Source organism: Giraffa tippelskirchi, chromosome 12, assembly GCF_054371585.1.
Source record: "Giraffa tippelskirchi isolate mGirTip1 chromosome 12, T2T-mGirTip1v1.2.pri, whole genome shotgun sequence".
NCBI lineage: Eukaryota > Metazoa > Chordata > Mammalia > Artiodactyla > Giraffidae > Giraffa > Giraffa tippelskirchi.
The window spans coordinates 25954812-25977441 of NC_137286.1; the positions used below are offsets into that span (position 1 = coordinate 25954812).

Genomic DNA, 22630 nt, shown 5'->3' on the forward strand with positions numbered 1-22630 from the left:
CTTAAACTAAGACCTTGAGTTAGCTGGTTATGGGTGCTAGGGAGAATAAGAGAAGAGTATTTCAAAAGAACTGAAAGGTTTAATGTAGCCTAATTGTTTCTAGAAATGGGTTTTCTCTATTTACTTGAACAGCCTCTATGCCATCACTAGTGATTAAATGATAATATAATTATATGTCTATATCTATTGATCTATCCATCCATTTATATATTCTTAGCCAAGAACACACAAGTCCTGTGTGCTTGCCAGATGTGGTCTGGGGAGGAGCACGAGCATATATATTTCATAGCATCTCTGCAGCTTTTCATTCTTAGCTGCCTGAGGTGTCTGGGATAGTATTTCTTACAAATGGAAGGTGGGGAGGAAGGGGGATGGGAGAGGGAAGGATCCCTCTTGCAGAACACTCCAGCCCACTGGTTCCTCACAGTTTATTGCTATTCATAGTATTCCTTTTTCATCCAAAGTGTAGGAATAATCTGACTGTGAAGCTATTATGGATAAAACGAAGAGACTGCCTATGTACAAATCTCCATTCTCTTTCTATTGCTGAGAGTCAAAGGGCGAAGGCCCATCCCAGCTAGATTTTCACTAGTTCAGACTAGCAGCGTAGTTCCTTGAACAGGAAAAGGTGAGATTTACACATCGCCCATTTTTCAGAGCAGGGTCACAGCCTGGATGTCCTGGCATTTGATTATGCTACTTCTGGATTATTTATTTAATATTGTTTCATTAAATTTTCAAAGAGCACAGTGGTTCTACAAATAAAACATGGAGTGCCAGGGTACAAAAATGAATGGTTATATTCAACTAATAGTTTTGATCCTGAAAGAAATCAAGTAGGATGTTTGTGTACTTACGTGGGAAAATAGGTACTATTTTGTGACAGAAGATCCTTCCAGTCACAGTGAGACCCATCTCTCTGTGGACCTGTGAATACAGTATGCAGTGCTGCCTAGAAAACTGAACTCTACCCAATCTGTCCAAGCACCACAGCCTTCTACTACCGTGCAGAGTGATGGCTGGACCTCAGCTTCTCATGCTAAGTATTCAGGGCACAGACATCAAACTCCTCTTTGTCTTCCACGGGATGGTAAAAGGCTGGGAAACACAGTCAGGGCCCCACACCTCTATTGACTGGTTTGGAAACAGGAAGGCCCTGGCTGCGATATTCAACCACATTAAATGGCCGGCATTATCCGGAGCCTTGAACATGGGTTCATTGTCTGGCTGGTCTTTGCCGCTGAGCGCGCTGGAGAAAGGCCGTGCGTAATTAGGAGCTGCCTGGTAAAAAGGGCTCCGTTCACACCACATGCCCAGTTTTTGTCCTCGAAGCAGGGTGCCAACCTGAGAAAGGGTGAGCCCCAAGGGAGAGACAGTATAAAGGATTTTGAGGCGGGGTGGCTATCTTGTTACCGTGACTTTGAGTTATGGAGGAGATTCCGGGTCAGAATTTAGATTTAGGGCAGGACACCTGCCAGTGAGAGAACCTAACAGAACTTTGCTATTGACAACTGTGCACGGTGAGCTGTGGGCTCTTGTGCTGGGGAACTGTGATGTGTTTTTCTAATAAATTCTTCCTAGTCTGATGTGAATTGTTTCCAGGTACTTAGATGACTCAGAGACTTAGTATTTCATTTTAAAGCATGCTCTGCACAGGAAACAAGGCTGACATTATTAGGATTTTTAGACTTTGGATGTGCCTCATCCAGCCAGGTTGGTTTCAGACCCTGAGGCAGCATTGTAGAAATATTTTCTATGAACATTAATAAACAACCCACATTATTGTCTAGAAAAGCAGAATCAGTCTTTTTTAATGACATGAAAAAGCTTTGAAATGAGGAGAATGTGGAGGTTCTTAGCACTCCTGAGACATAAATTCAATCACTCTGAGTCAAGGGTCTCACACCCAAATCGCCAGCTTTCATTTGCTAGACCACAAGGCTCCTTAGTTCCCTGATCCTTTAGCTTGTAGTTTTTTTAAATAGCCAAAGACATGCTCATTCATGAGGTTCCCAATAATCTGAACAAGCTAACAAGCTTTCCTTCCCCGTCCTGTGCTCCTAGCGTGGTTGTGGTTTCCAGGCTGACTCTGGTACTGCGCTCAGCAGTTCTGCTTCCCCTGCCCAACGGTCTGCCTGTGGAGACGCAGGCTCAGAGCAACGGCCAAGCTTGGCTGTGCTGAGACCAGCCGTTGTGATTTAACCATGAACAAACTCGGGACCTTAGCCTTTGAAGGGAACCTGAACCTTATTTGGTTCAGCGTTCTTCCCCAAGTTATCTCCTCTCTAGTTGAACTCCTCACTACTTTGTACGACGGTCTCTGTATCAGCTGACATTGCTAACTGCAATCAAGTTCTCTTTCCCAACACCCCACCCCAGTGATTCTACTCAGTCATTCCATTTCCTGGCTATAACCCTGGTAGAGCCCTCTCTAGAATGATCATAGCTAGCTCCTTATATATCATTTTTCTCTGCTGAAGTCTTGAAGGCAGGAGCCCTGCTTTTTCATCTTTGTATCCTTACTGAATAAGAGCTAAAAAGAAATGGGCAATTCTTTCACTTCAGCACTAATTCATCTCACTCTATCAGTCAACCAAACCAAACCATTTAACTATTCCATGGTTAGAGCCACATTTCTCCAACTTGCTTGAAAAGGTTTCATGAAAGAGCCCATCAAATAGCCTTCTGAAATCCAAACATATTCCCCTGATCTTTAGGTTTAACATTTCACTTAAAAAAAGTGGAAATGAACTTGATTTGTTATTTCCTTTTACTGACTCCATCTTAGAACCTGGTAACCATGTCTCCTCTTTCTATATTTTAACAAATTATTTGTTAGATAACCCATTCTAGAAATTTGCTGGTGGCTAATGTTGAGATTACCATCCTGTAGTTTGCAGAGTCCACCTCTGAAATTTGGGGGTACCAATTTCCCCCTCTGACTTGTGGCTGGTCATTTCTTCGTAACTTGTGCAGAAACTATTAAAAAGTTGTTCCTCGATCTTGTCTTCAATTATTTTGGTTCCCTGGAAAGTAATTTATCTGGCCTTGGAGACCTGTGCTGCAGTGCTCAGACACTTCAGTCGTGTCCAACTCTATGTGACGCCATGGACTGTATTCTGCCAGGCTCCTCTATCCATGGGGATTCTCCAGGCAAGAATATTGGAGTGGGTTGCCGTCTCCTTCTCCAGGGGATCTTCCTGATCCAGGGATCAAACCCATGTCTCTTAAGTCTCCTGCACTGGCAGACAGGTTCTTTACCACTAGTGCCACCTGGGAAGCCCTTGGAAGACCTGAATGCTTTTCAAATGCCCAGCTTCTCTCAATATCTTTGTCTGCAATTTGGACTTTACCTCACCTTTCCAGGCTGCATGCTCACCAACGAAGGAAGACAAAAATCCAGTGTAACTCTGGGAGCTGAAGTGTGGTGAGAGTCTGGAGCATTCCTGCCAGCTATTGGCAGAGATGGATTTACTGTGAAGTTCATGAAGCTTAATCTTCAGAGTCTCTTACTAATTTTGTATTCTTTTTCTTAAAATTGTACTGCCAAACCATCCACACTTCAAAGCACAGACCTATGGATCTGCCCTTGGGTCTTGTGTAAGGTCACATAATTTGCTTCTACTGGAAGTGTTCTTATGGGTATTGCCAATAGCTGGTCTATCAAAGCAAGAATAGAAAATATAGGGGTGTTTTATGGGCTAACCAGGAAGCTTAAAATACTCAGCACTGATGCTACCATTTCACCAAGACTTTAGGAAATTCACTTCACCTTATTGTTGTTTCATTTCCTTACCCACAACATGGGGAAAATAATCCTTCTTTCTGTCTTAGTTGACACTCATTCAATGTTGACCCACTGTAGGTATACCCCACTTTACAGTAATCTGATAAATATAAAGAAATGTTTGTTGACACCATACATATTAAACAGAAAAATTAATAACCTTGGCATAATAAGCCAGGTTAATTCTACAGGGGAATTGATTTAACTAGTGAGTGCTGAATTTTAAAAAAGAATATAAGATTTGCAGTAGGGAGAACTGACTTCTGAACACAAGCCAAGAAGCAGTGGAAGGTTGAGTGTGCCCCTGGACCCGTATGAGTCCCAGTTCCTGTGTCTGGAAAATGGAGGTGAAAATACTTCCTCAAAAGATGTTGTGGCAACGGAAACCAGGTAGTGCAGTGGTAAAGAATCTACCTGCCAATGCAGGAGATGCAAGAGACGTGGTTCAATCCCCAGGTTGGCAAGATCTACTGGAGGAGGGCATGGTAACCCATTCTAGTATTCTTGCCTGGAAGATTCCATGACAGAGGAGCCTGGCGGGCTACAGTCCATGGGATCACAAAGAGTCAGATACTCACTGAGTGACTAAGCCTGCAATACTAAAATGCTCTGTAAACTATGGAAGTGATTTATAGATGTCTGGTGTTATTATTGCCTTAAATCATAAAAGTTATGTTGATTTAAAAAATCCAACCTACACAAAATTTCCTAAAGTACAGACTCTGTATACTGTTGGCAATCATGGAACACATGAGTTAAAACTTTGGTGAACAACAATGCAAATATCAAATGCTATACAGATAACCAGCAGTTTAAAAATCAATAAAGTATCCTACCTCAAAGAGCACATCTCTTCGGTCCAGACCCCACTCTTTTCATCCAGCACAGCAGAAAAGCTAGGGATGTTGAGATTCATCCTGGGAATACAGGATCAGTAAACTTGTTATCTGAACTTATTATGGAATAAACATTCCTTCAGTTTCTTCTTTACTGTGTCCCAAACTCTGGGATATTTTGTTGATACTCCCTAGCCCAGGGAAACATTTCTCCAGAGTTTCAAAATGCTTGAGTATTCTATCTTATTTTGTTCACTCACAATATCACAAGTTCCTGACTTGAGACTGTCCCTTCATTCAGAGAAAGCAACCTTGGACAATAGCTTCAGGTTGCCCTTGAGATGCTTAAGTTCCTTCTTGGCAGGAGAAATTTTACAACTGTTTCCTTTCAAAGGTTGCAGGAAGATTCAAGGACTTCAAGCCTCTTTGACACTTCTGAGCACCTTGCTTGCAGGATTAATCTGTTGAGTTGGAAGGCTATTTCTTGACTTTGCTTAGCTCGGTTTAACAGCAATTTAAACATAGATTCCGCTCCTCACAATCTGTTGTTTTACAAGGAAGACCTCATTTCACAAAGTTCCACGTAGAGTGGAGCTTCTGGGCTCAATAGAGAAAACTGCGTTCATTATCGCCAGCCCTGACTTTCATTTCAGTGAGGAATCCAGTTTCAGTTCATTATCTGCATTCCGGCTTCATCAGTCTCCATTAGGAAGCACCCTGCCTTTCTGCCAAGAGACACTGAAGGTGAGTGGACCAGTTCCCTGCCACAGGTGCAAGCTGCCAGCACCCTGCCCCCACCAAGCACGGCCCCCTCCACCTGCAGGCCAGAAACCCATCTTCCCTCATTAGGAAGAACGTTGTTTCTGAAATCACCTTCTGACATGTAGCATCCTGTAGACAGCATGCTCTCTCCATCCCTCCCTGTGCCCTTTCATTCCTGCCATGGAGGGCTAGCCCCCAACTCTCTTATCACCTCAAATAGAGTACTGATCTCCAAAAGGATCCAGACTAGTATTCAACCCACCTTTGTCAGCATCTTCCCCTTACTGTTGAAGCTATAGCATTCAAAGAGGAAAAAAGGAGAAGGAAATAAGCCAAGGCCAATTTTGGACAGAAAGGGGAAGAGTGAGGCAGACAAAATAAAAAATAATGATGTAGGATGAATCTTACGTTATAGGGGTATACCTGACATTGAATCAAGAATCCTTCAAAGGTCCACCAAGACCCCATGGTGTCTCTGAATTTTGTTTAAAAATCAACAACATGAAACTAAAATATGATTGTGAACTGGTGAGGGTTTCTCCCCACTTTACCCACGTCATTTCTTTCCCTTCTCTGAATTTAGTAACACAAATGAAAAAACAGATCCTGAGTAGCATGACACATCAAAACTCTGTCCAGAGACTATGTACACGAACAATAGAAAGGCGTGTTTGTTTTGCAGACTTTCCACTCAGAAGAATTTAAGGCCTCCTTAGCCCTGCTCAGGAGGGGCTTCATGCGGCCTCTTACAGGATGGAGTCCTTCTCCTTAGATCTACCATCTTCATACACACCAGCTCCAGCTGTGCCTTCATTTTCAAGAGCCAGCACCTGCTTCTCACTTCTCAGGCCTGCACTCAGACAGCTGGAAGTGATGGGGGGCATTTCTGTCCTGGCGAGGGAGGGGGGCAGGTCAGACCTTAACAACCAGTGACTCTTGATCACACGTGGGAACTCCTCCAGCTCCTTGTCCATCCCTTCCTGATGAGGACAGCTCCAAAGGCTGATCTCCTCTGTCTCCAAGAGCAACTCCATGGGACTTTGCCTGATGCTTTCCTAGACCTCCCTTCCTGATCCTACCTCCCCACCAATTTTTCCTGGAAATGCTTCCTAGTACGTCACTTTCACATGACCCCTTATCTTAGCAGCAGCCTCTGAGGAGCCCCACCTATGACATCCTAGAATGGAGCCAAGAGGCTGCGGAGAGGGGGAGAGAGAAAAAAAAAACAAGTCTCCCACAGGTGGGAGTCAGAGATGTGGGGGGAGATGAGAGAGAAGGGCTTGACAAAATGGGCTAGATAGTTTTTAGACTGAAACTAAAGAAAAATTTTGTACCCTCTTCTAGATCCCATATGTCTTCTAATATGTGTGTGTACATGTGGTGTATGATTTTCCTTTTCCTTTTCTCTCTCTGGCAAACAGCTGTACTGCATACCCTTTGGAGATAATAGGCATAACTGAAGAGTTGCATGTTATTTCATCCTAAAATATATTTTCTTTATACTTCCGTAATTTGGGGAACAACAAAACAGCTTTGATAGGAAATAAATGAAAACACAGTTTAAAGAAAAGACATTATGAACCTCTAGCAAACTATTAATAACTTTAAGATATGACAGGAAGAGGTGATGGGGATGGAGTGTCATCTTCTCTCCAGATTTAGAGGCACCCATTTGATCCTCTTGCCCCTGAACTGTGAGGGCCCTGGCTTGGCAGTGGTTTTGAGAGTCTCGGCTGAGACTCTTAACCTCCCAGTCTCTTTTCTCTATCTGTAGGATGAATGACAAGTGAATGAAAACAGCATTCATTACATCATGCTTACAGCATATCAGAGCTTAAATTTATTAATGTATTTAACTCATACAACAACCCTTTGAGCCTCTACTGCTATCTCCATTTCCCAGATGAGGAAACCGAGGCACAAAGAAGTAATATGACAAAAATCTGCACAGGTACACAGTAAAGATACTGTCACTAATCATCAGGAAAATGCTAATCATAACCATGACAAGCGATTACCTCACACCTCTCAGAATGGCTATCATCACAAAGACAAGAGGTAACAAGTGTTGGCAAGGATGTGGAGGAAAGGGAACTCTTGTGCACTGGTGGTGGGAAAGTAAACTGGCATTGCCACTATGGAAAACAGTATGGAGGTTCCTCAAAAAATTAAAAATTGAACCATCATATGATCCAGCAGTTCTACTTCTGGGTACTTAACTGAAGAGAATGAAAACATCAACTCAAAAAGCTATACACACCCTCATGTTCAATGAAGCATTATTTACAATAGCCAGGATGTGGAAACAACCTAAGTGTCCACTGAGGGATAAGTGGATAAATACAATGTGATATACACACAATGGCATATTATTCAGTCATAAAAAGAATGAAATCTTGCCATTTGCAACAACATGGATGAACTTTGGGGGCAGTATGCTAAGTTAAAGAATTCAGATAGAGAAACATAAATACCATATGATCTTCAAGAAAAAAAGAAGCTCATAGACACAAAGAATAGATTGATGGTTGCCAGAGGCACAGGGTGGGTGTTGGGTAAATATCCATGAAGGGAGTCAAAAGGTACAAATTTACGGTTATATAATAAATAATTCATGGGGATGTGATGTACAGCATGGAGACCATAGTTAATAATACTGTACTGCATATCTGAAAGTTGCTTAGAGAATAGATCTTACAGGTTCTCAAAACAAGAAAAAAAGTTTTGTAACTAAAAGTATGGTGATAAGTGGGCTTCCCAGGTGGCTTAGACAGTAAAGAATCCGCCTGCAATGCAGAAGACCTGGGTTCAACCCCTGGGTTGGGAAGATTCCCCTGGAGGAGGACATGACAACCCACTCCGGTATTCTTGCCTGGAGAATCCCATGGACAGAGGAGCCTGGCGGGCTACAGTGCATGGGCTCACAGAGAGTCAGACACAGCTGAGTGACTGAGCACCGCACAGCAGCATGGTGATAAGACTGACCCATCAGGGTGATCATTTCACAACATATACAAAGAGCAAATCATGTTGTACACCTGAAACTAATATACTACTCTATGTCAATTATTCCTCAGTAAAAAAAGTAAAACAAAATGAAACAAAACAAAATCTGCTTTTCCTACTTCTCATAGTTGTCATGCTGCTAAGTCCAACTCTGTGCGACCCCATGGACTGTAGCCTACCAGGCTCCTCCGTCCATGGGATTTTCCAGGCAAGAGTACTGGAGTGGGGTGCCATTGCCTTCTCCCATAGTTGTCATGAGGATCAAATAAAATAATGGATATGAAGACAATTTTAAGGCACCACATGTGGTATCAATTCCATTCAGTCGCTCAGTCGTGTCTGACTCTGCTACCCCATGGACAGCAGCACCCTAGGATTCCCTGTCCATCACCAATTCCCAGAGCTTGCTCAAATTCATGTCCATCGAGTCGGTGACACCATCCAACCATCTTATCCTCTGCCGTCCCCTTCTCCTCCCGTCTTCAATCTTTCCCAGCATCAGAGTCTTTTCCATTGAGTCAGTTCTTCACATCAGGTGGCCAAAGTATTGGAGTTTCAGCTTCAGCATCAGTCCTTCCAATGAATATTCAGGACTGATTTCCTTTAGGATTGACTGGTTGGATCTCCTTACTGTCCAAGGGACTCTCAAGAGTCTTCTCCAACACACAGTTCAAAAGCATCAATTCTTCAGCACTCAGCTTTCTTTATGGTCCAACTCTCACACCCATACGTGACTACTGGAAAAACCATAGCTTTGACTAGATGGACCTTTGTTGGCAAAGAAATGCCTCTGCTTTTTAATAGACTATCTAAGTTGGTCATAGCTTTTCTTCCAAAGAACAAGTGTCTTTTAATTTCATGGCTGCAGTCACTATCTGTAGTGATTTTGGAGCCCCCCAAAATAAAGTCTCTCACTGTTTCCATTATTTCACCATCTATTTGCCATGAAGTGATGGGACTGGATGCCATGATCTTAGTTTTCTGAATGTTGAGCTTTAAGCCAACTTTTTCACTCTCCTCTTTCACTTTCATCAAGAGGCTCTTTAATTCTTCTTTACTTTCTGCCATAAGGGTGGTGTCATCTGCATATCTGAGGTTATTGATATTTCTCCTAGCAATCTTGATTCCAGCCTGTGCTTCATCCAGCCCGGCATTTTGCATGATGTACCCTGCATATAAGTTAAATAAGCTGGGTGACAATATATAGCCTTGACGTACTCCTTTCCCAATTTGGAACCAGTCTGTGGTTCCATGTCCAGTTCTAACTGTCGTTTCTTGACCTGCGTACAGATTTCTCAGGAGGCAGGTAAGGTAGATTGGTATTCCCATCTCTTGAAGAATTTTCCACAGTTTGTTGTGATCCACATAGTCAAAGGCTTTGGCGTAGTCAATAAAGCAGAAGTAGATGTTTTTCTGGAACTCTCTTGCTTTTTTGATGATCCAATGGATGTTGGCAATTTGATCTCTGGTTCCTCTGCCTTTTCTAAATCCAGCTTGAACATCTGGAAGTTCACGGTTCAAGTACTGTTGAAGCCTGGCTTGGAGAACTTTGAGCATTACTTTGCTAGCGTGTGAGATGAGTGCAATTGTGTGGTAGTTTGAACACTCTTTGGCATTGCCTTTCTTTGGGACTGGAATGAAAACTGACCTTTTCCAGTATTAGCATTACTGGTGTAGTTATAATTGACCACATTAACAGTTGTCATCAGAGCTACCAACCTATTCGTGTTATAAATAACCTTTCTCTACAGGTCTTACAAAGCCAAAAGTCTACATTCCTGGACAGGGTGCAGGGGGGCATTGTTTACTTGTAGAAGGTATTTATTTGGGGTTTGCAAGGTTTTCCCTGTCTGCAGTGGAGGGCCTCAATCACACCTATGGTCTCTCTCTACTCCAGTGTCTAGTCATGTCTGGAGGACTGCCAAAGTGGGCTCACAATGAAGCTCCTGAAGGGGCCAAGGAGAGGAACTGCAGAGATATCTTCAGCCCTGCCCTTAGCCTCTGTCATGGATTGAACTGCACACCCCAAAAGATGTTGAAGTCCTAATCCCCAGTACCTGTGAACGTGATCTTATTTGGAAATGGGGTCTTTGTAGAAAGATCAAAATAAGACGAGGTTATTAGAGTGGGCCCCAATCCAATGTGACTGGAGTCCTTATAAAAGGGAAGACACATACAGAGACAGACACATACAGAAGGCAGGTGATGCAAAGACACAGGGAGAATGCCACATACAAGCCAGGGATGCTCAAGGCTACCAGAAACTAGGAGAATGGCATGGAACAGATCCTTGCCTCATGGCCCTCAGAAGGAATCTAGGCAACCAACTCCTTGATCTCAGACTTCTAGCCTCCAGAACTGAGAAAATAGATTTCTATTGTTTAAGCCACCTAGTTTGTAGTATTTGGTTACTAATACAGCCTCCCTTGTTACTTTCTTATGGTTCTTTGTTACTAATACAGTTAATATAATAAGTTAATATGACCTCCTATTGATAAGCTGCCTCTGCTCCCAGCCTCTGACAGAGAAAGAAGGATACCCTTGCAACCTGTCCCTCTTGGGTCAAAGCTATGGAGAAAAATGTGGGAAAGAGTTCGGAGCGAAGGGCAACCAGACCCAAGACTTACCAGGATGCAGGACTGCTGCAGCCTGGCTCAGAAAGAGGACTCAGCACCTGCTCAACCTCTCTCCAGTGACAGGAAGCTGTAGTGAGTGGTGGGTGCTAAAGTTGGAAGCCCAAGTAGACCCTGGGCTATGGCTGCCATTCTGGTGGTAGACAAGATGAATAAGGAGAGGAATGAGTTCAGGCAAACTCCAGGAGATAGTGAAGGACAGGAAAGCTTGGCGTGCTGCCGTCCCTGGGGTTGCAAAGAGTCTGACATGACTGAGCAACTGAAAAATAACAACAAGGAGGGGAAGCTGGCCAAGAAGGAGTTAAGAGAATGGAGAGAGGAGAAGCAAATGAGAGAGACTGAAAGAGAGACAGACACACAGAGAGAGAGAGACTGGCAGGGCCCGATGGCTGTCTTGTTTCTGCCCTTCCTGAGCCAGATTTTGTTGTGGTCCCTCATGCATGCGTGTACGTACGCTAAGTTGATTCAGTTGTGTCCGACTCTTTGTGACCCCATGGGCTGCAGCCCATCAGGCTCCTCTGTCCATGGGGATCCTCTCCAGGCAAGAATACTGGAGTGGGTTGCCATTTCTTCCACCAGGGGAATCTTCCAGACGCAGGGATTAAATTTGTGTCTCCTGTGGCTCCTGCATTGCAGGCAGATTCTTTACCACTGAGCCACCAGAGAAGCCCTCCCTCATGCATATTCTTTAATAAATACCCATGTTTTCCCTCTGGTAACTTGATTGTTCTCCTTCTTGCACCTAAAGTGGCCTGAGTATGACAGCTCAGAATAGAAACATCAGTTCCTAGAGAAGAATGATACTAAGGAAAGCAGTGACATGGGTATTTTATTTAGTCCAGCTCCCCATGTTCTGTGCTAATATGAGAAATAGCAGAGTAAGCAAATTAGAAACTAAAAATAAGGAAATCATAGTGAGATAATACACAGCATGGTGATTATAGTCAATAATATTGTATTGCATGTTTGAAACTTGCTAAGAGTAAATCTTCAAAGTTCTCACCACAAGAAAAAATGTTTTGCAACTTTGTACGGTGACAGATGGTAACTAGACTCACTGTGGTGATTATTGCACAGTGTATACAAATATTGATTTGTTAGCTTGTACACCTGAAATTGGAGAAGGAAATGGCAACCTGCTCCAGTATTCTTGCCTGGGAAATCCCATGGATAGAGGAGCCTGGCAGACTACAGTCCATGGGGTCACAAAGAGTTGGATACGACTGAGCAACTGAACTTGCACACACATATGAAATTAATATAATGTTATATGTCAATTATACCTCAATAAAAATATTTTTTTAAGTAACTAAAAGATTGCTTTAGCTTTTTAAAGACAGTGAAAGTGAAAGTCGCTCAGTCGTGTGTGACTCTTTGCCACCCCATGGACTGTAGTCCATGGAATTCTCCAGGCCAGAATGCTGGAGTGGGTAGCCTTTCTCTTCTCCAGGGGATCTTCCCAACCCAGGGATCAAACCCAGGTCTCCCGCACTGCAGGCGGATTCTTTACCAGCTGAGCCATAAGGGAAGCCCTAGAATACTGGAGTGGGTAGCCTATCCCTTCTCCAGCAGATCTTCCCAACCTAGTAATTGAACCAGGGTCTCCTGCATTGCAGGTGGATTCTTTACCAACTGAATTATCAGGGAAGCCCATCTTTTTAAAAGCCCTAAGATATTAGGCACAAGATAGAATTGTTCTGGAACTCTGTGACAAAGTCTAACCCAGAAAGGGGATGGGGGAAGGAAACGATCATGCTGACGGGGCCAAAGCCTACAAGTTCCAGGGACCTAGTTCTGAAGAGCCTTGCAGACCAAGTGAAGCAGTTCAGCCTTTTCCTAGGGAAGGAGAGTGGCCCAGACTGACAGGCATTTCAGAAAGATGAAGACAGCAGCAGGGTGAGAACAGAGGAGAGTGGGACAAGATTGGAAGTGGGGAGTATGATGAAGAGGCTGTCCAGGAATCCAGCCATGAGATGATGGTGGCCTTGGATGAGGACAGGGCCCTGGAGGAGGAATGAGGAAGGGATGTAGTTAAGAGAGGTTAAGGCAGGAATGCTGAGTGTGAGTGGACTGGGGGACTGTGGAGCTGAGGGCAGGGAGGAATGGACAAGGACACTGAAGTCACTGAGGTGACTGGTAGGCAAGGACTGAGCCCCGGGGGGCCAAGGACTGAGGAGCAAGAACTAGTCCCCAACATTTAAGACCCAGTCCCCCTCCAGTGCAGCCTCATCCCTAGGGGCTGAAAGCATATGTCATTCCCCCAACAGCAGAAAAGCTCCTCTTCAGGCTGCTGCCTGCTTGGAGCCTCACACTGGCGGTCTGTGTTTACACATCCAGGAGAATTGAATCTCCCATAATCATATATGTGACAAAGGGCTCGCTATAAGCAACGTTAATGAAGACAAATGAATGAGCCAAATGCTGCAGCTTGCACAGCGGCTCTCCAGGGCCCTGCCTCGCAGGGAGGCTGCTGGGAGGGGGAAGCTCATTCCTGGCTGGGCTGCTGCTCTTGCTGTGACTGACGGAGATGTATGAGAACCCTCCCACCTCGGGATGACTCACCACTGCCTGCCCAGTGGGGGCAGGCCTCGCAGGGGGCTTTAAGGGACTTCTAAGAAGATTCAAAGAATGTGTTTACGCATTTTTGGGGGAAAGCTATCTTAGAGGAGATAGGCAAGTGGAGATTAGCTGGACACAGTGGTCTGATCACGTTAAATAAATAAGCTCCCTGCATCGTGGTGGCTGCTGACTGAGAAAGCAGGTATTAGGATTTAATTCCAGCCAGTGAGTGACCACACCCCGAAAGGCATCTTGCTGAGTGCCATGAATCAGTCCTGCATCCAGGATGGGACTGGCTCTCAGTGGAATTCTCTCCTGACCTTTAAGGCCATGTGTTTCTGCTCATTTCTCTTTGTGACAGAACAGAGAATATTCAACTTTGGGACTTTTACTCCAGCCCTTTCTGGGGGGAGAGGGAGGTCACAGCCAGTAGAAAAAAAAGAAGATACATATAAATCAAGCAGCGTACCACTGGGGCTGGAGAAGTGGCTCTGTTCTGGCTCCAGATGACATGGGTGGAAGGCAAGCAGGCCCCACCCTGAAAGGCTAGGTTGTGATGCTTAGAACCAGCTCAGAGAACCTCGAGAGGTAGAAAGACAGTGGTCCAAGGTGCCTTTGGTGAGAGGATACAAAAACCTGCCCCATGAATAGGCAGAAGTGCTTGCTGTAAAAGCACCCAGACCCAGCAGCAGGGAGAGGACCACCACCATTTCAGCATTTGTTCTGTGTGATTCAGAGGCTGCACGGTGGACAATGACTCTATCCCAAGGGATATCTCTGACAGAACATTAAAAAAAGATGCCCCTCAGAGGCTAAATGAAACATTCTCAGAATTTCCCATCACGTATTCAAGAAGTCAATTTTACTAGATCAATAGGAAGGGATTTGAAACTAATTAATCAGTGCAGAGATCAGATCAGCCAATGACAGTGAGACAAAGGGATAGAAACTTGGCAAGTCGGTGCAAGGCCTGCCTGGATTCAGACAGTGAAATAACACTGGGGCTCATGCCCGTGGAAGAAATTCCAATTGCTCAGTGAAAGGAAGAAAGTTGGGTGACAAATCCACCGTCACCAGTCATCTTCAGGGGATAGCCTCTTAATGACACACAGATTGATTTTCCATTGCTGGAAGAAAAAGAAGGAAGTAGAGGTGATCAGAGACCATAAATAACTTTTAATAAAGCCAGGCAGGTGGCTGAAAGAACGTATGTGTACAGGAAAAATGAAGAACAAAAATAAAGCACAAGTTTCCACCATCAACAGAGTGACTACGGGTCAGTAAAACTGGGATGGGAAACAATATGGAGTTCCTTAACACCTTGAGTAGCCAGCAGCCACACCCTCAAGGTGCAGGCAGGGAATGGGGTCCTTTTCTCAGATTCCAGTTCCCTCCACCCCTAAAACAAAGGGTTGGGCCATATGAGTGACAAGGCCTCAAGATGCTACTGTTTATTCCTGTTCTAGAGCCATACTGAGAGGGGCACAGGTCAGTGCTGATCAAGAATTGGCCATAACTGTCATGGGAAGACACAGTCTTGCCTGGCTTTACTAGGTTATTTATGTTCTCTGATCACTTCTACTTCTTTCTCTTCCTTCCAGCAATGGAAAAATCAACCTGAGTATCACTGGCCATCACTGGATCGTGGGAAGATTCCTAAATCAGGGCTAGATCTGGCCTCAACCCACTCCTATCACTTGATTTTTCAGAATCCTTTCAGAACCCAGTCAAGTTGTATCACGTAATTTTATATGTGCCTAACACTATTCTGGCCACATAGTGGCTCAAAATGTACACATCCCTCACGTCTTCTGGAGCAGAGAAAAGCACTCAGCCTTTGGAGCCAGAAAGAACTGGGTTCAAATCCTCATCATACCACTAGCTGGTTGTGTGATTCTCAACTGGTCACTCCTATACAATGGAACATTAGGCAGTATGAAGAACGAGCTGATTCTATAGGAACTCACATGGAAACATGCCCACAATATAAGTTTAAAGAACATAACAGACAAGAGCCAAATGATGAAAGCAACTCAAGTGTTCATCAAGGGAGGATGGGCCAAAAAAAAAGTAATATATATATATATATATATATGAATGGGATATTATTCAGCCCTAAAAAGTAAGGAAATTCTGACATTCTATAACATAGTGAAACCTAGAAGACATCATGATAAATGAGATAAGCTAATCACAAAAGGACAACTACATAATGATCCCATCTATATGAGGTTCCTAGATTAGTTAAGGTCATAAAAATAGGAAGTAGAGTGGTGGTTACTAAAGGCTGGAGGAGGGGGACTGGGGAGTCAGTTACAATAAAAAGGTAAATGACAGAACAGTATGGTATGCTCCAATTTTGGTTAAAGCCTTTTTCCTCATGGAGATGTGCTGTCTTTCTTTGTACAGAGGAAAGTCTGGAAGGTTGCCTATCCTACTGGTAACAGGGTTCCTTTGGGGGAGTAGGATTGCAAAGGGGTGGTAACAGACGACATGATTTACAAGTTACCTGCATCTCAAGGCATGAAGATCCGTGTTCAGTTTTGACTGGGCAATGTCAGTAAATTCTGACTCTCAAAACTCCCCTGTTTCAAAAGGATAAAAAAGTATTCATCATTACTCTTGTCATTCCCTCCTGGGATGCTGTCTATGGTTTTCTATTTTATACCAAACACAGTCTGGATTCCGTTGCTTGGTATGTAAGACCTGCACAAACGGGCTGCAACCAGCCTCTTACCAGTCTCTTTGAGCTGTCTCCATGTGCCAGCATCACAACCATTCAATACTCCCTGAGCACAGTTCTTCACCTCTGTGGCCTTGATCAAGCCTTTCTTTCCAGAAGAAGGAAAGAAAGAAGAGGCTGTTCTTCCCCTCAATCTCTGCCAGCAGACCTCTCATCCATTCCTCATGTACACAGTCTCTGAATCCCTGGATGGAATTGATCTCTCCTTCCTCTCTCAAGGCAATCATCACACCTAGCTCATCTCTGACTCACTTGTGTGTACATCTTCTCTTCCCTCATGGACCCTCTGCTCCTGGAGAAAAAGGATCGTGCCTTATGCAGCTTGGTAATTCCCCGGGCACCTACTATGGTGTAATAACTCAAGAGCAGCAAAGGTGATGGTGGTGAGAGATCCACACGGTATACCTCGCTCACCTCATCCGGTCCCAGCTGCTGCCATTCACTGAATGCCTGTGAGCCAGGCTCTGAGGTCAGAAATGACATATATCACCTCACTTCATTCTCACAGGACTTCTGTGGTATAGGTGTTATTATCCTCATTTTGCAAATAAAGAAACCACGGCTTAGAGATTAAAACAGTTCCTAAGACCACACTGCAAAAGAGGAGATCTGCACTCAGGCCTGACTGGCTCTAAAACACGTGATCTCAATAATTATAATCAACTGCCTCCCTGGTATACTGGCACATGCAGTGGGCACTCAATACTTGCCTGTTTAATGACTGCAACTGGAGAAAAGGCAGCATGCCATGGGGAGAGCACAATGGGTGTGGACTCAGTGCTGTAAAAAAACAAAACAAAATAAAAAATACCCACAGTGCTCTGGGCTCCCTGGCCAGTGGAATTCCTAGAAATGTCAGCTCAGGCCTGCTGGAAACATTCGAACGACACTCAAGACTGTTCAGGCCAACCACAGCTCTCACTTCGCTCTCTTTCTCAATTGATTTCAGATATCCATTTCTCCCCAACCAAAGCCTCATCTTCTCCCCATCAACACCCAGGGGCTCTGCTCATATCTGTCAATGGTTAAGTCTGGAAAGTGGCGGGGAGGCGTGATTCTCTTGGATTCTGACCTTAGACACATAGACGCGAGGAAACAAGCCCTGCAGAGCTGATCTGGCCCACTCGCCTGCTCATGCTCTCCAGAGGCACCAATGGTGAGGAACACAGGAAAGATTCTCAGATGTGGAGAACAGATTCTAGAGGCTACAGGAAGGACAGGAAGGAGGGACCTGCCTGCTGACCTCCGTGCCCTAGGCCTTCTTCTTCAGAGACAGGTGACCCCAGTACTTGGTGAATGCAGACTTGCACTGTCCACACATACTCCTGTATTCCACAGAATGAGTTCCAAAACTTGGTGTGAAAAAAGAATGTAAAACGTCTTTTAATAATTATGTCGATGACATATCAAAAAGATAACATTTTGGATAATTAGGTTAAATATATATATATCAGTTCAGTTCAGTTGAGTCGCTCAGTTGTGTCCGACTCTTTGCGACCCCATGAATTGCAGCACGCCAGGCCTCTCTGTCCATCACCAACTCCCGGAGTCTACCCAAACCCATGTCCATCGAGTCAGTGATGCCATCCAACGATCTCATCCTCTGTCGTCCCCTTCTCCTCCCGCCCCCAATCCTACCCAGCATTAGGGTCTTTTCCAATGAGTCAACCCTTCGCATGAGGTGGCCAAAGTATTGGAGTTTCAGCTTCAACATCAGACCTTCCAATGAACACCCAGGATTGATCTCTTTTAGAATGGATTGATTGGATCTCCTTGCAGTCCAAGGGACTCTCAAGAGTCTTCTCCAACACCACAGTTCAAAAGCATCAATTCTTCGGTGCTCAGCTTTCTTCACCGTCCAACTCTCACATCCATACATGACCACTGGAAAAACCATAGCCTTGACTAGACGTACTTTTGTTGGCAAAGTAATGTCTCTGCTTTTAAATATGCTATCTAGGTTGGCCATAACCTTCCTTCCAAGGAGTAAGCGTCTTTTAATTTCATGGCTGCAATCACCATCAGCAGTAATTTTGGAGCCCCCCAAAAATATATATATATATATATAGATGGTTAAAATTAATCTTTAATTTTTAATACATATAGAAAATATGAAATTATATATGTGACTTGCATTTGTTGCTTGCATTATATTCTCACTGGACACAGCTTATCAGACCTCTAGACCCTCTGCTGTAGGTCCATGCCTGAGACTCTAGCTTTCTGGACTCAGATCAACCCCACCTGGGTTTTCTGTGCAGCAGCAGTTATGGTGCTTAGGGTTCCCTGCCTCTGAAGCCAACAGCAAAGTTTGAGAATAAGAAAGAACTAGACAAATGGAGAAAGTAGTATCGACATATATACACTATCATGTGTAAAACAGATAGCTGGTGAGAAAGTGAAAGTGAAAGTTGCTCACTCATGTCTGACTCTTTGCAACCCTATGGACTATACAGTCCATGGGATTCTCTAGGCCAGAATACTGCAGTGGGTAGCCTTTCTCTTCTCCAGGGGATCTTATCAACCCAGGGATCGAACCCAGGTCTCCCGCACTGCAGGTGGATTCTTTACCAGCTGAGTCACAAGGGAAGCCCAAGAATACTGGAGTGGGTAGTCTATCCCTTGTCCAGGGGACCTTCCCAACCCAGGAATCAAACCGGGGTCTCCTGCATTGCAGGTGGATTCTTTACTAACTGCACTATCAGGGAAGAAGTTGCTGTATAACACAGGGAGTCCAGCCTGGTGGTCTGTGAGGACCTAGAGGGGTGAGATGGGGAGAGGGGAGGGAGGCTCAAAAGGGAGGAGATATATGTATAACTATGGCTGATTCATGTTGTTGTAAGGCAGAAACCAACACAACATTGTAATTTTCCTCCAATTAAAATATTATAAAAAGAAAGAATTAGATCTTTGTGTATTCATTCACATTTCCCTCCCAGCCCATCTCCCTGGGACAGTGGTTCTCAAAATGTGGCCCTTGAGCCACCAGCATCACTTCACCTGGGAACTTGTTAGAAATGCAAGGGATCAGGCACTATCTGAAACTGTACATCCCTAAACCTCAAAGGCCTCTTCCATCATAGGTCAGTGCTGTAACGAAATGGGGAGATGCACCTTAGATTTTCTAAGGCTGAAACAGCAATGTGGAAAGGGAACAGCTTTTCCTACTGTCCACTAAGAGGAAAGCAGCCGATGGTCAAGAGAGGCCTGGGACACTTTCATCCTCTGAGGCTCCGGGCATGTGAAAACAAGTTCAGTTCAGTTCAGTGGCTCAGTTGTGTCCAACTCTTGGAGACCCCATGGATTGCAGCATGCAGGGCTTCCCTGTCCATCACCAACTCCCGGAGCATGCTCAAACTCGTGTCTATGGAGTCGATGATGCCATCCAACCATCTCATACTCTATTGTCCCCTTCTCCTCCCACCTTCAATCTTTCCCAGCATCAGAGTCTTTTCCAATGAGTCAGTTCTTGGCATCAGGTGGCCAAAGTATTGGAGTTTCAGTTTCAGCACCAGTCCTTCAATGACTATTCAGGATTGATTTCCTTTAGGATGGACTGGTTGTATCTCCTTACTGTCCAAGGGACTCTCAAGAGTCTTCTCCAACACCATAGTTCAAAAGCATCAATTCTTTGGCACTCAGCTTCCTTTTTGGTCCAACTCTCACATCCATACGTGACTACTGGAAAAACCATAGCCTTGACTAGATGGACCTTTGTTGACAAAGTAATGTCTCTGCTTTTTAATATGCTGTCTAGGTTTCTCATAGCTTTTCTTCCAAGGAACAAGAGTCTTTTCATTTCATGGCTGCAGTCACCATCTATAGTGATTTTGGGGCCCAAGAAAATGAAGTCTGTTACTATTTCAATTGTTTCCCCATCTGTTTGCCAAGAAGTGATAGGACCGGATGCTATGACCTTCGTTTTTTGAATGTTGAGTTTTAAGGCAGCTTTTTCTCCTCCTTCACTTTCATCAAGAGGCTCTAAAGAGTCTTGATGACTCTTTAGTCTAGTTCCTCTCCACTTTCTGCCATAAGGGTGGTGTCATCTGCATATCTGAGGTTATTGATATCTCTCCTGGCAATCTTGATACCAGTTTGTGCTTCATCCAGCCCAGCATTTTGCATGATGTACTCTGCATATAAGTTAAATAAGCAGGGTGACAATATACAGCCTTGACATACTCCTTTCCCAATCTGGAACCAGTCTGTTGTTCCATGTCCGGTTCTAACTGTTGCTTCTTGACTTGCGTACAGATTTCTCAGGAGGCAGGTAAGGTGGTCTTGTATTCCCATCCCTTGAAGAATTTTCCATAGTTTGTTGTGATCCACATAGTCAAAGGCTTTGGCGTAGTCAATAAAGCAGAAGTAGATGTGATGTGGAAACAAAGGCATGTCCAAATAGGGTTTCAAAAATTGTGACATATTTTAAAAATTTAATAAATGAAGGCTTGTGCCACATGTAAAATTTAAAACACAAAACAGTGTGATCATCCTATTCACAATATAATAGAAGGATTTATTTTTGAAATTTATGGGCATGGTACCAAAGTCTGGCAGAAATTTAAAGCCGATGATCGGTTCCTTCTTTTAGCCCTATTAGCATATCTTTGAAGATAAAACTTTTAAAATCCAAATTTGAAGCCTTTGGTGAGTGTGAGAATTCTGGATGAAAGGCCTCCCTTTGCTATGTGCCCCCTCTCCAAGAGGACCCCTGGAGAGATGTCCTTTATAAATGCGGCCAGGGGCAGCTGGGCCATGGGGGTCAGCCAGCAACAGGGAGCCTGGCACCAGCCTGCTGAGGTGGGTTGGGGGACACAGGAGAGAAATCAGGGTTCTGAGGGTGTGCCCAAGCAGTGCCAGGCAGCACTTTCCCATCCCCCACTTCCCTGGTGGCTCAGATGGTAAAGAATCTGCCTGCAAAGTGGGAGACCTGAGTTCAATCCCTGGGTAAGGGAAGATCCCCTGGGGGAGGGAATGACGATCCACTTCAGTATTCTTACCTGGAGAATTCCATGGACAGAGGAGCCTGGTGAGCTACAGTCCACGCGATCGCTAAGGCTCGGACACGACTGAGTGACTAACACACACATGTGATCGGTGTCTATGTCTGCAGCTCGCCACCTTCTTGGCCTCTGGTGCTCCCCCATCCACAGGCTGCTGGCAGCCAGAAGTGGAGCAATAACAGTTGCAAAACACCTTTTAGGGTGAGATCAGTCCTCTGGTTTGATACATAGTTGCTAGGGAAGGGGAGGAATTGGAGAAACACTTGCCTGTGTAGCACCTGCAGTAGTGTGGGTTTATAAAAAGCACAGCTTCTTCTATCCCAGAGGCTAGACTGGGTTCAGGACTCAGGACTCCTTGTGATATTAGGCTTTAGGAAGAAGAGAAAGCAATGCCAGACGAACAGTTACTGCCTGGGCAGCAGGCACATCAATGAGGAATGTCACTGGCCCCAGCAGCATACACTTTCTTCTTTGGGAGGTGAACTCAGAGACACGACTACTAAAGGCCCTGCCAGCTGCAAGCCTCTGAGGTCTCTTTGGAGGCCCCCAGCAAGGTCTGCAGCATTCAAGCAGTACAGGCAGTCTGGGTGCCACAGGGTAGAGCGGGGCAGGGGCGGGGTGATGGAGCAGGAAGAAACAGCAGCCCTCGCTCTCCCGGACTCTTTGCATCAGCAGCCGCCACAGCCTTCCGATTTCCTGGAGATATGGCCCCAGGCCTCATGTCATCTTCTCTCCAGAGAACCAAGGCTTCCAGGGACGAAGGTCACACCCAGACAGAGGTGGGTGAGAGCTGGGGTTCCAAGTTCAGGGCCAGCCCTCACACTTCATGGTGCCCTCAGCCAGGGCAGGGTTGGTCTGAATCTGCCATTTCATTCTTCTCATCACTCTCCCTCTGGGTCAGTAGGTTCCTGAATGTCTCCAGACTATGGAAAATCTGAGGAGGAGGGGAGAGAAGGGAGGAAAATGAGCATGTGGGCTGTCCACTACCTCATGGCACCAGGGTGGTAAACATTTGGAGAGAAGCCAACCGTCTGGCACCTTGAATCTTCCACATCTCTCCGGCCAAGATTCAGACCTGTATATTCTGGGCTCTCTCTGCCCCATTTCACCCAGGCTTTAAATTACCCAGACCTGGGTCTGGGTTATTTTGTCCAAAACTTTCCTCTGGAAATCCAGATTGTGATGCAAGATATACATTCTTGGAATCAGATTTCTGAGGCCTAAATGCATGACAGTGTGGACTTAGCAGTCTGACTGCATCCCATTTCCATCAGCCCGTCAGATGAATGCACAGTGAGGTA

General features: G+C 44.8%; 1 protein-coding gene across 2 annotated transcripts in view; it reads right to left on the reverse strand.

Moving 5' to 3' along the window:
- The window catches only part of NUBPL (NUBP iron-sulfur cluster assembly factor, mitochondrial), a 361834-nt gene that overhangs the window by 42504 nt on the left and 296700 nt on the right, over nt 1-22630 (reverse strand). The window contains exons 17-20 of one of the 2 annotated variants that reach the window (XR_014070750.1): nt 21597-22263; nt 17037-17106; nt 16093-16168; nt 4624-5348 (exon numbers count right to left, since the gene is read on the reverse strand). The gene's annotated coding sequence lies outside the window, so the exon portion shown is untranslated. The remainder of the gene's footprint in view (nt 1-4623; nt 5349-16092; nt 16169-17036; nt 17107-21596; nt 22264-22630) is intronic. The other variant, XR_014070751.1, reaches the window with a different exon arrangement.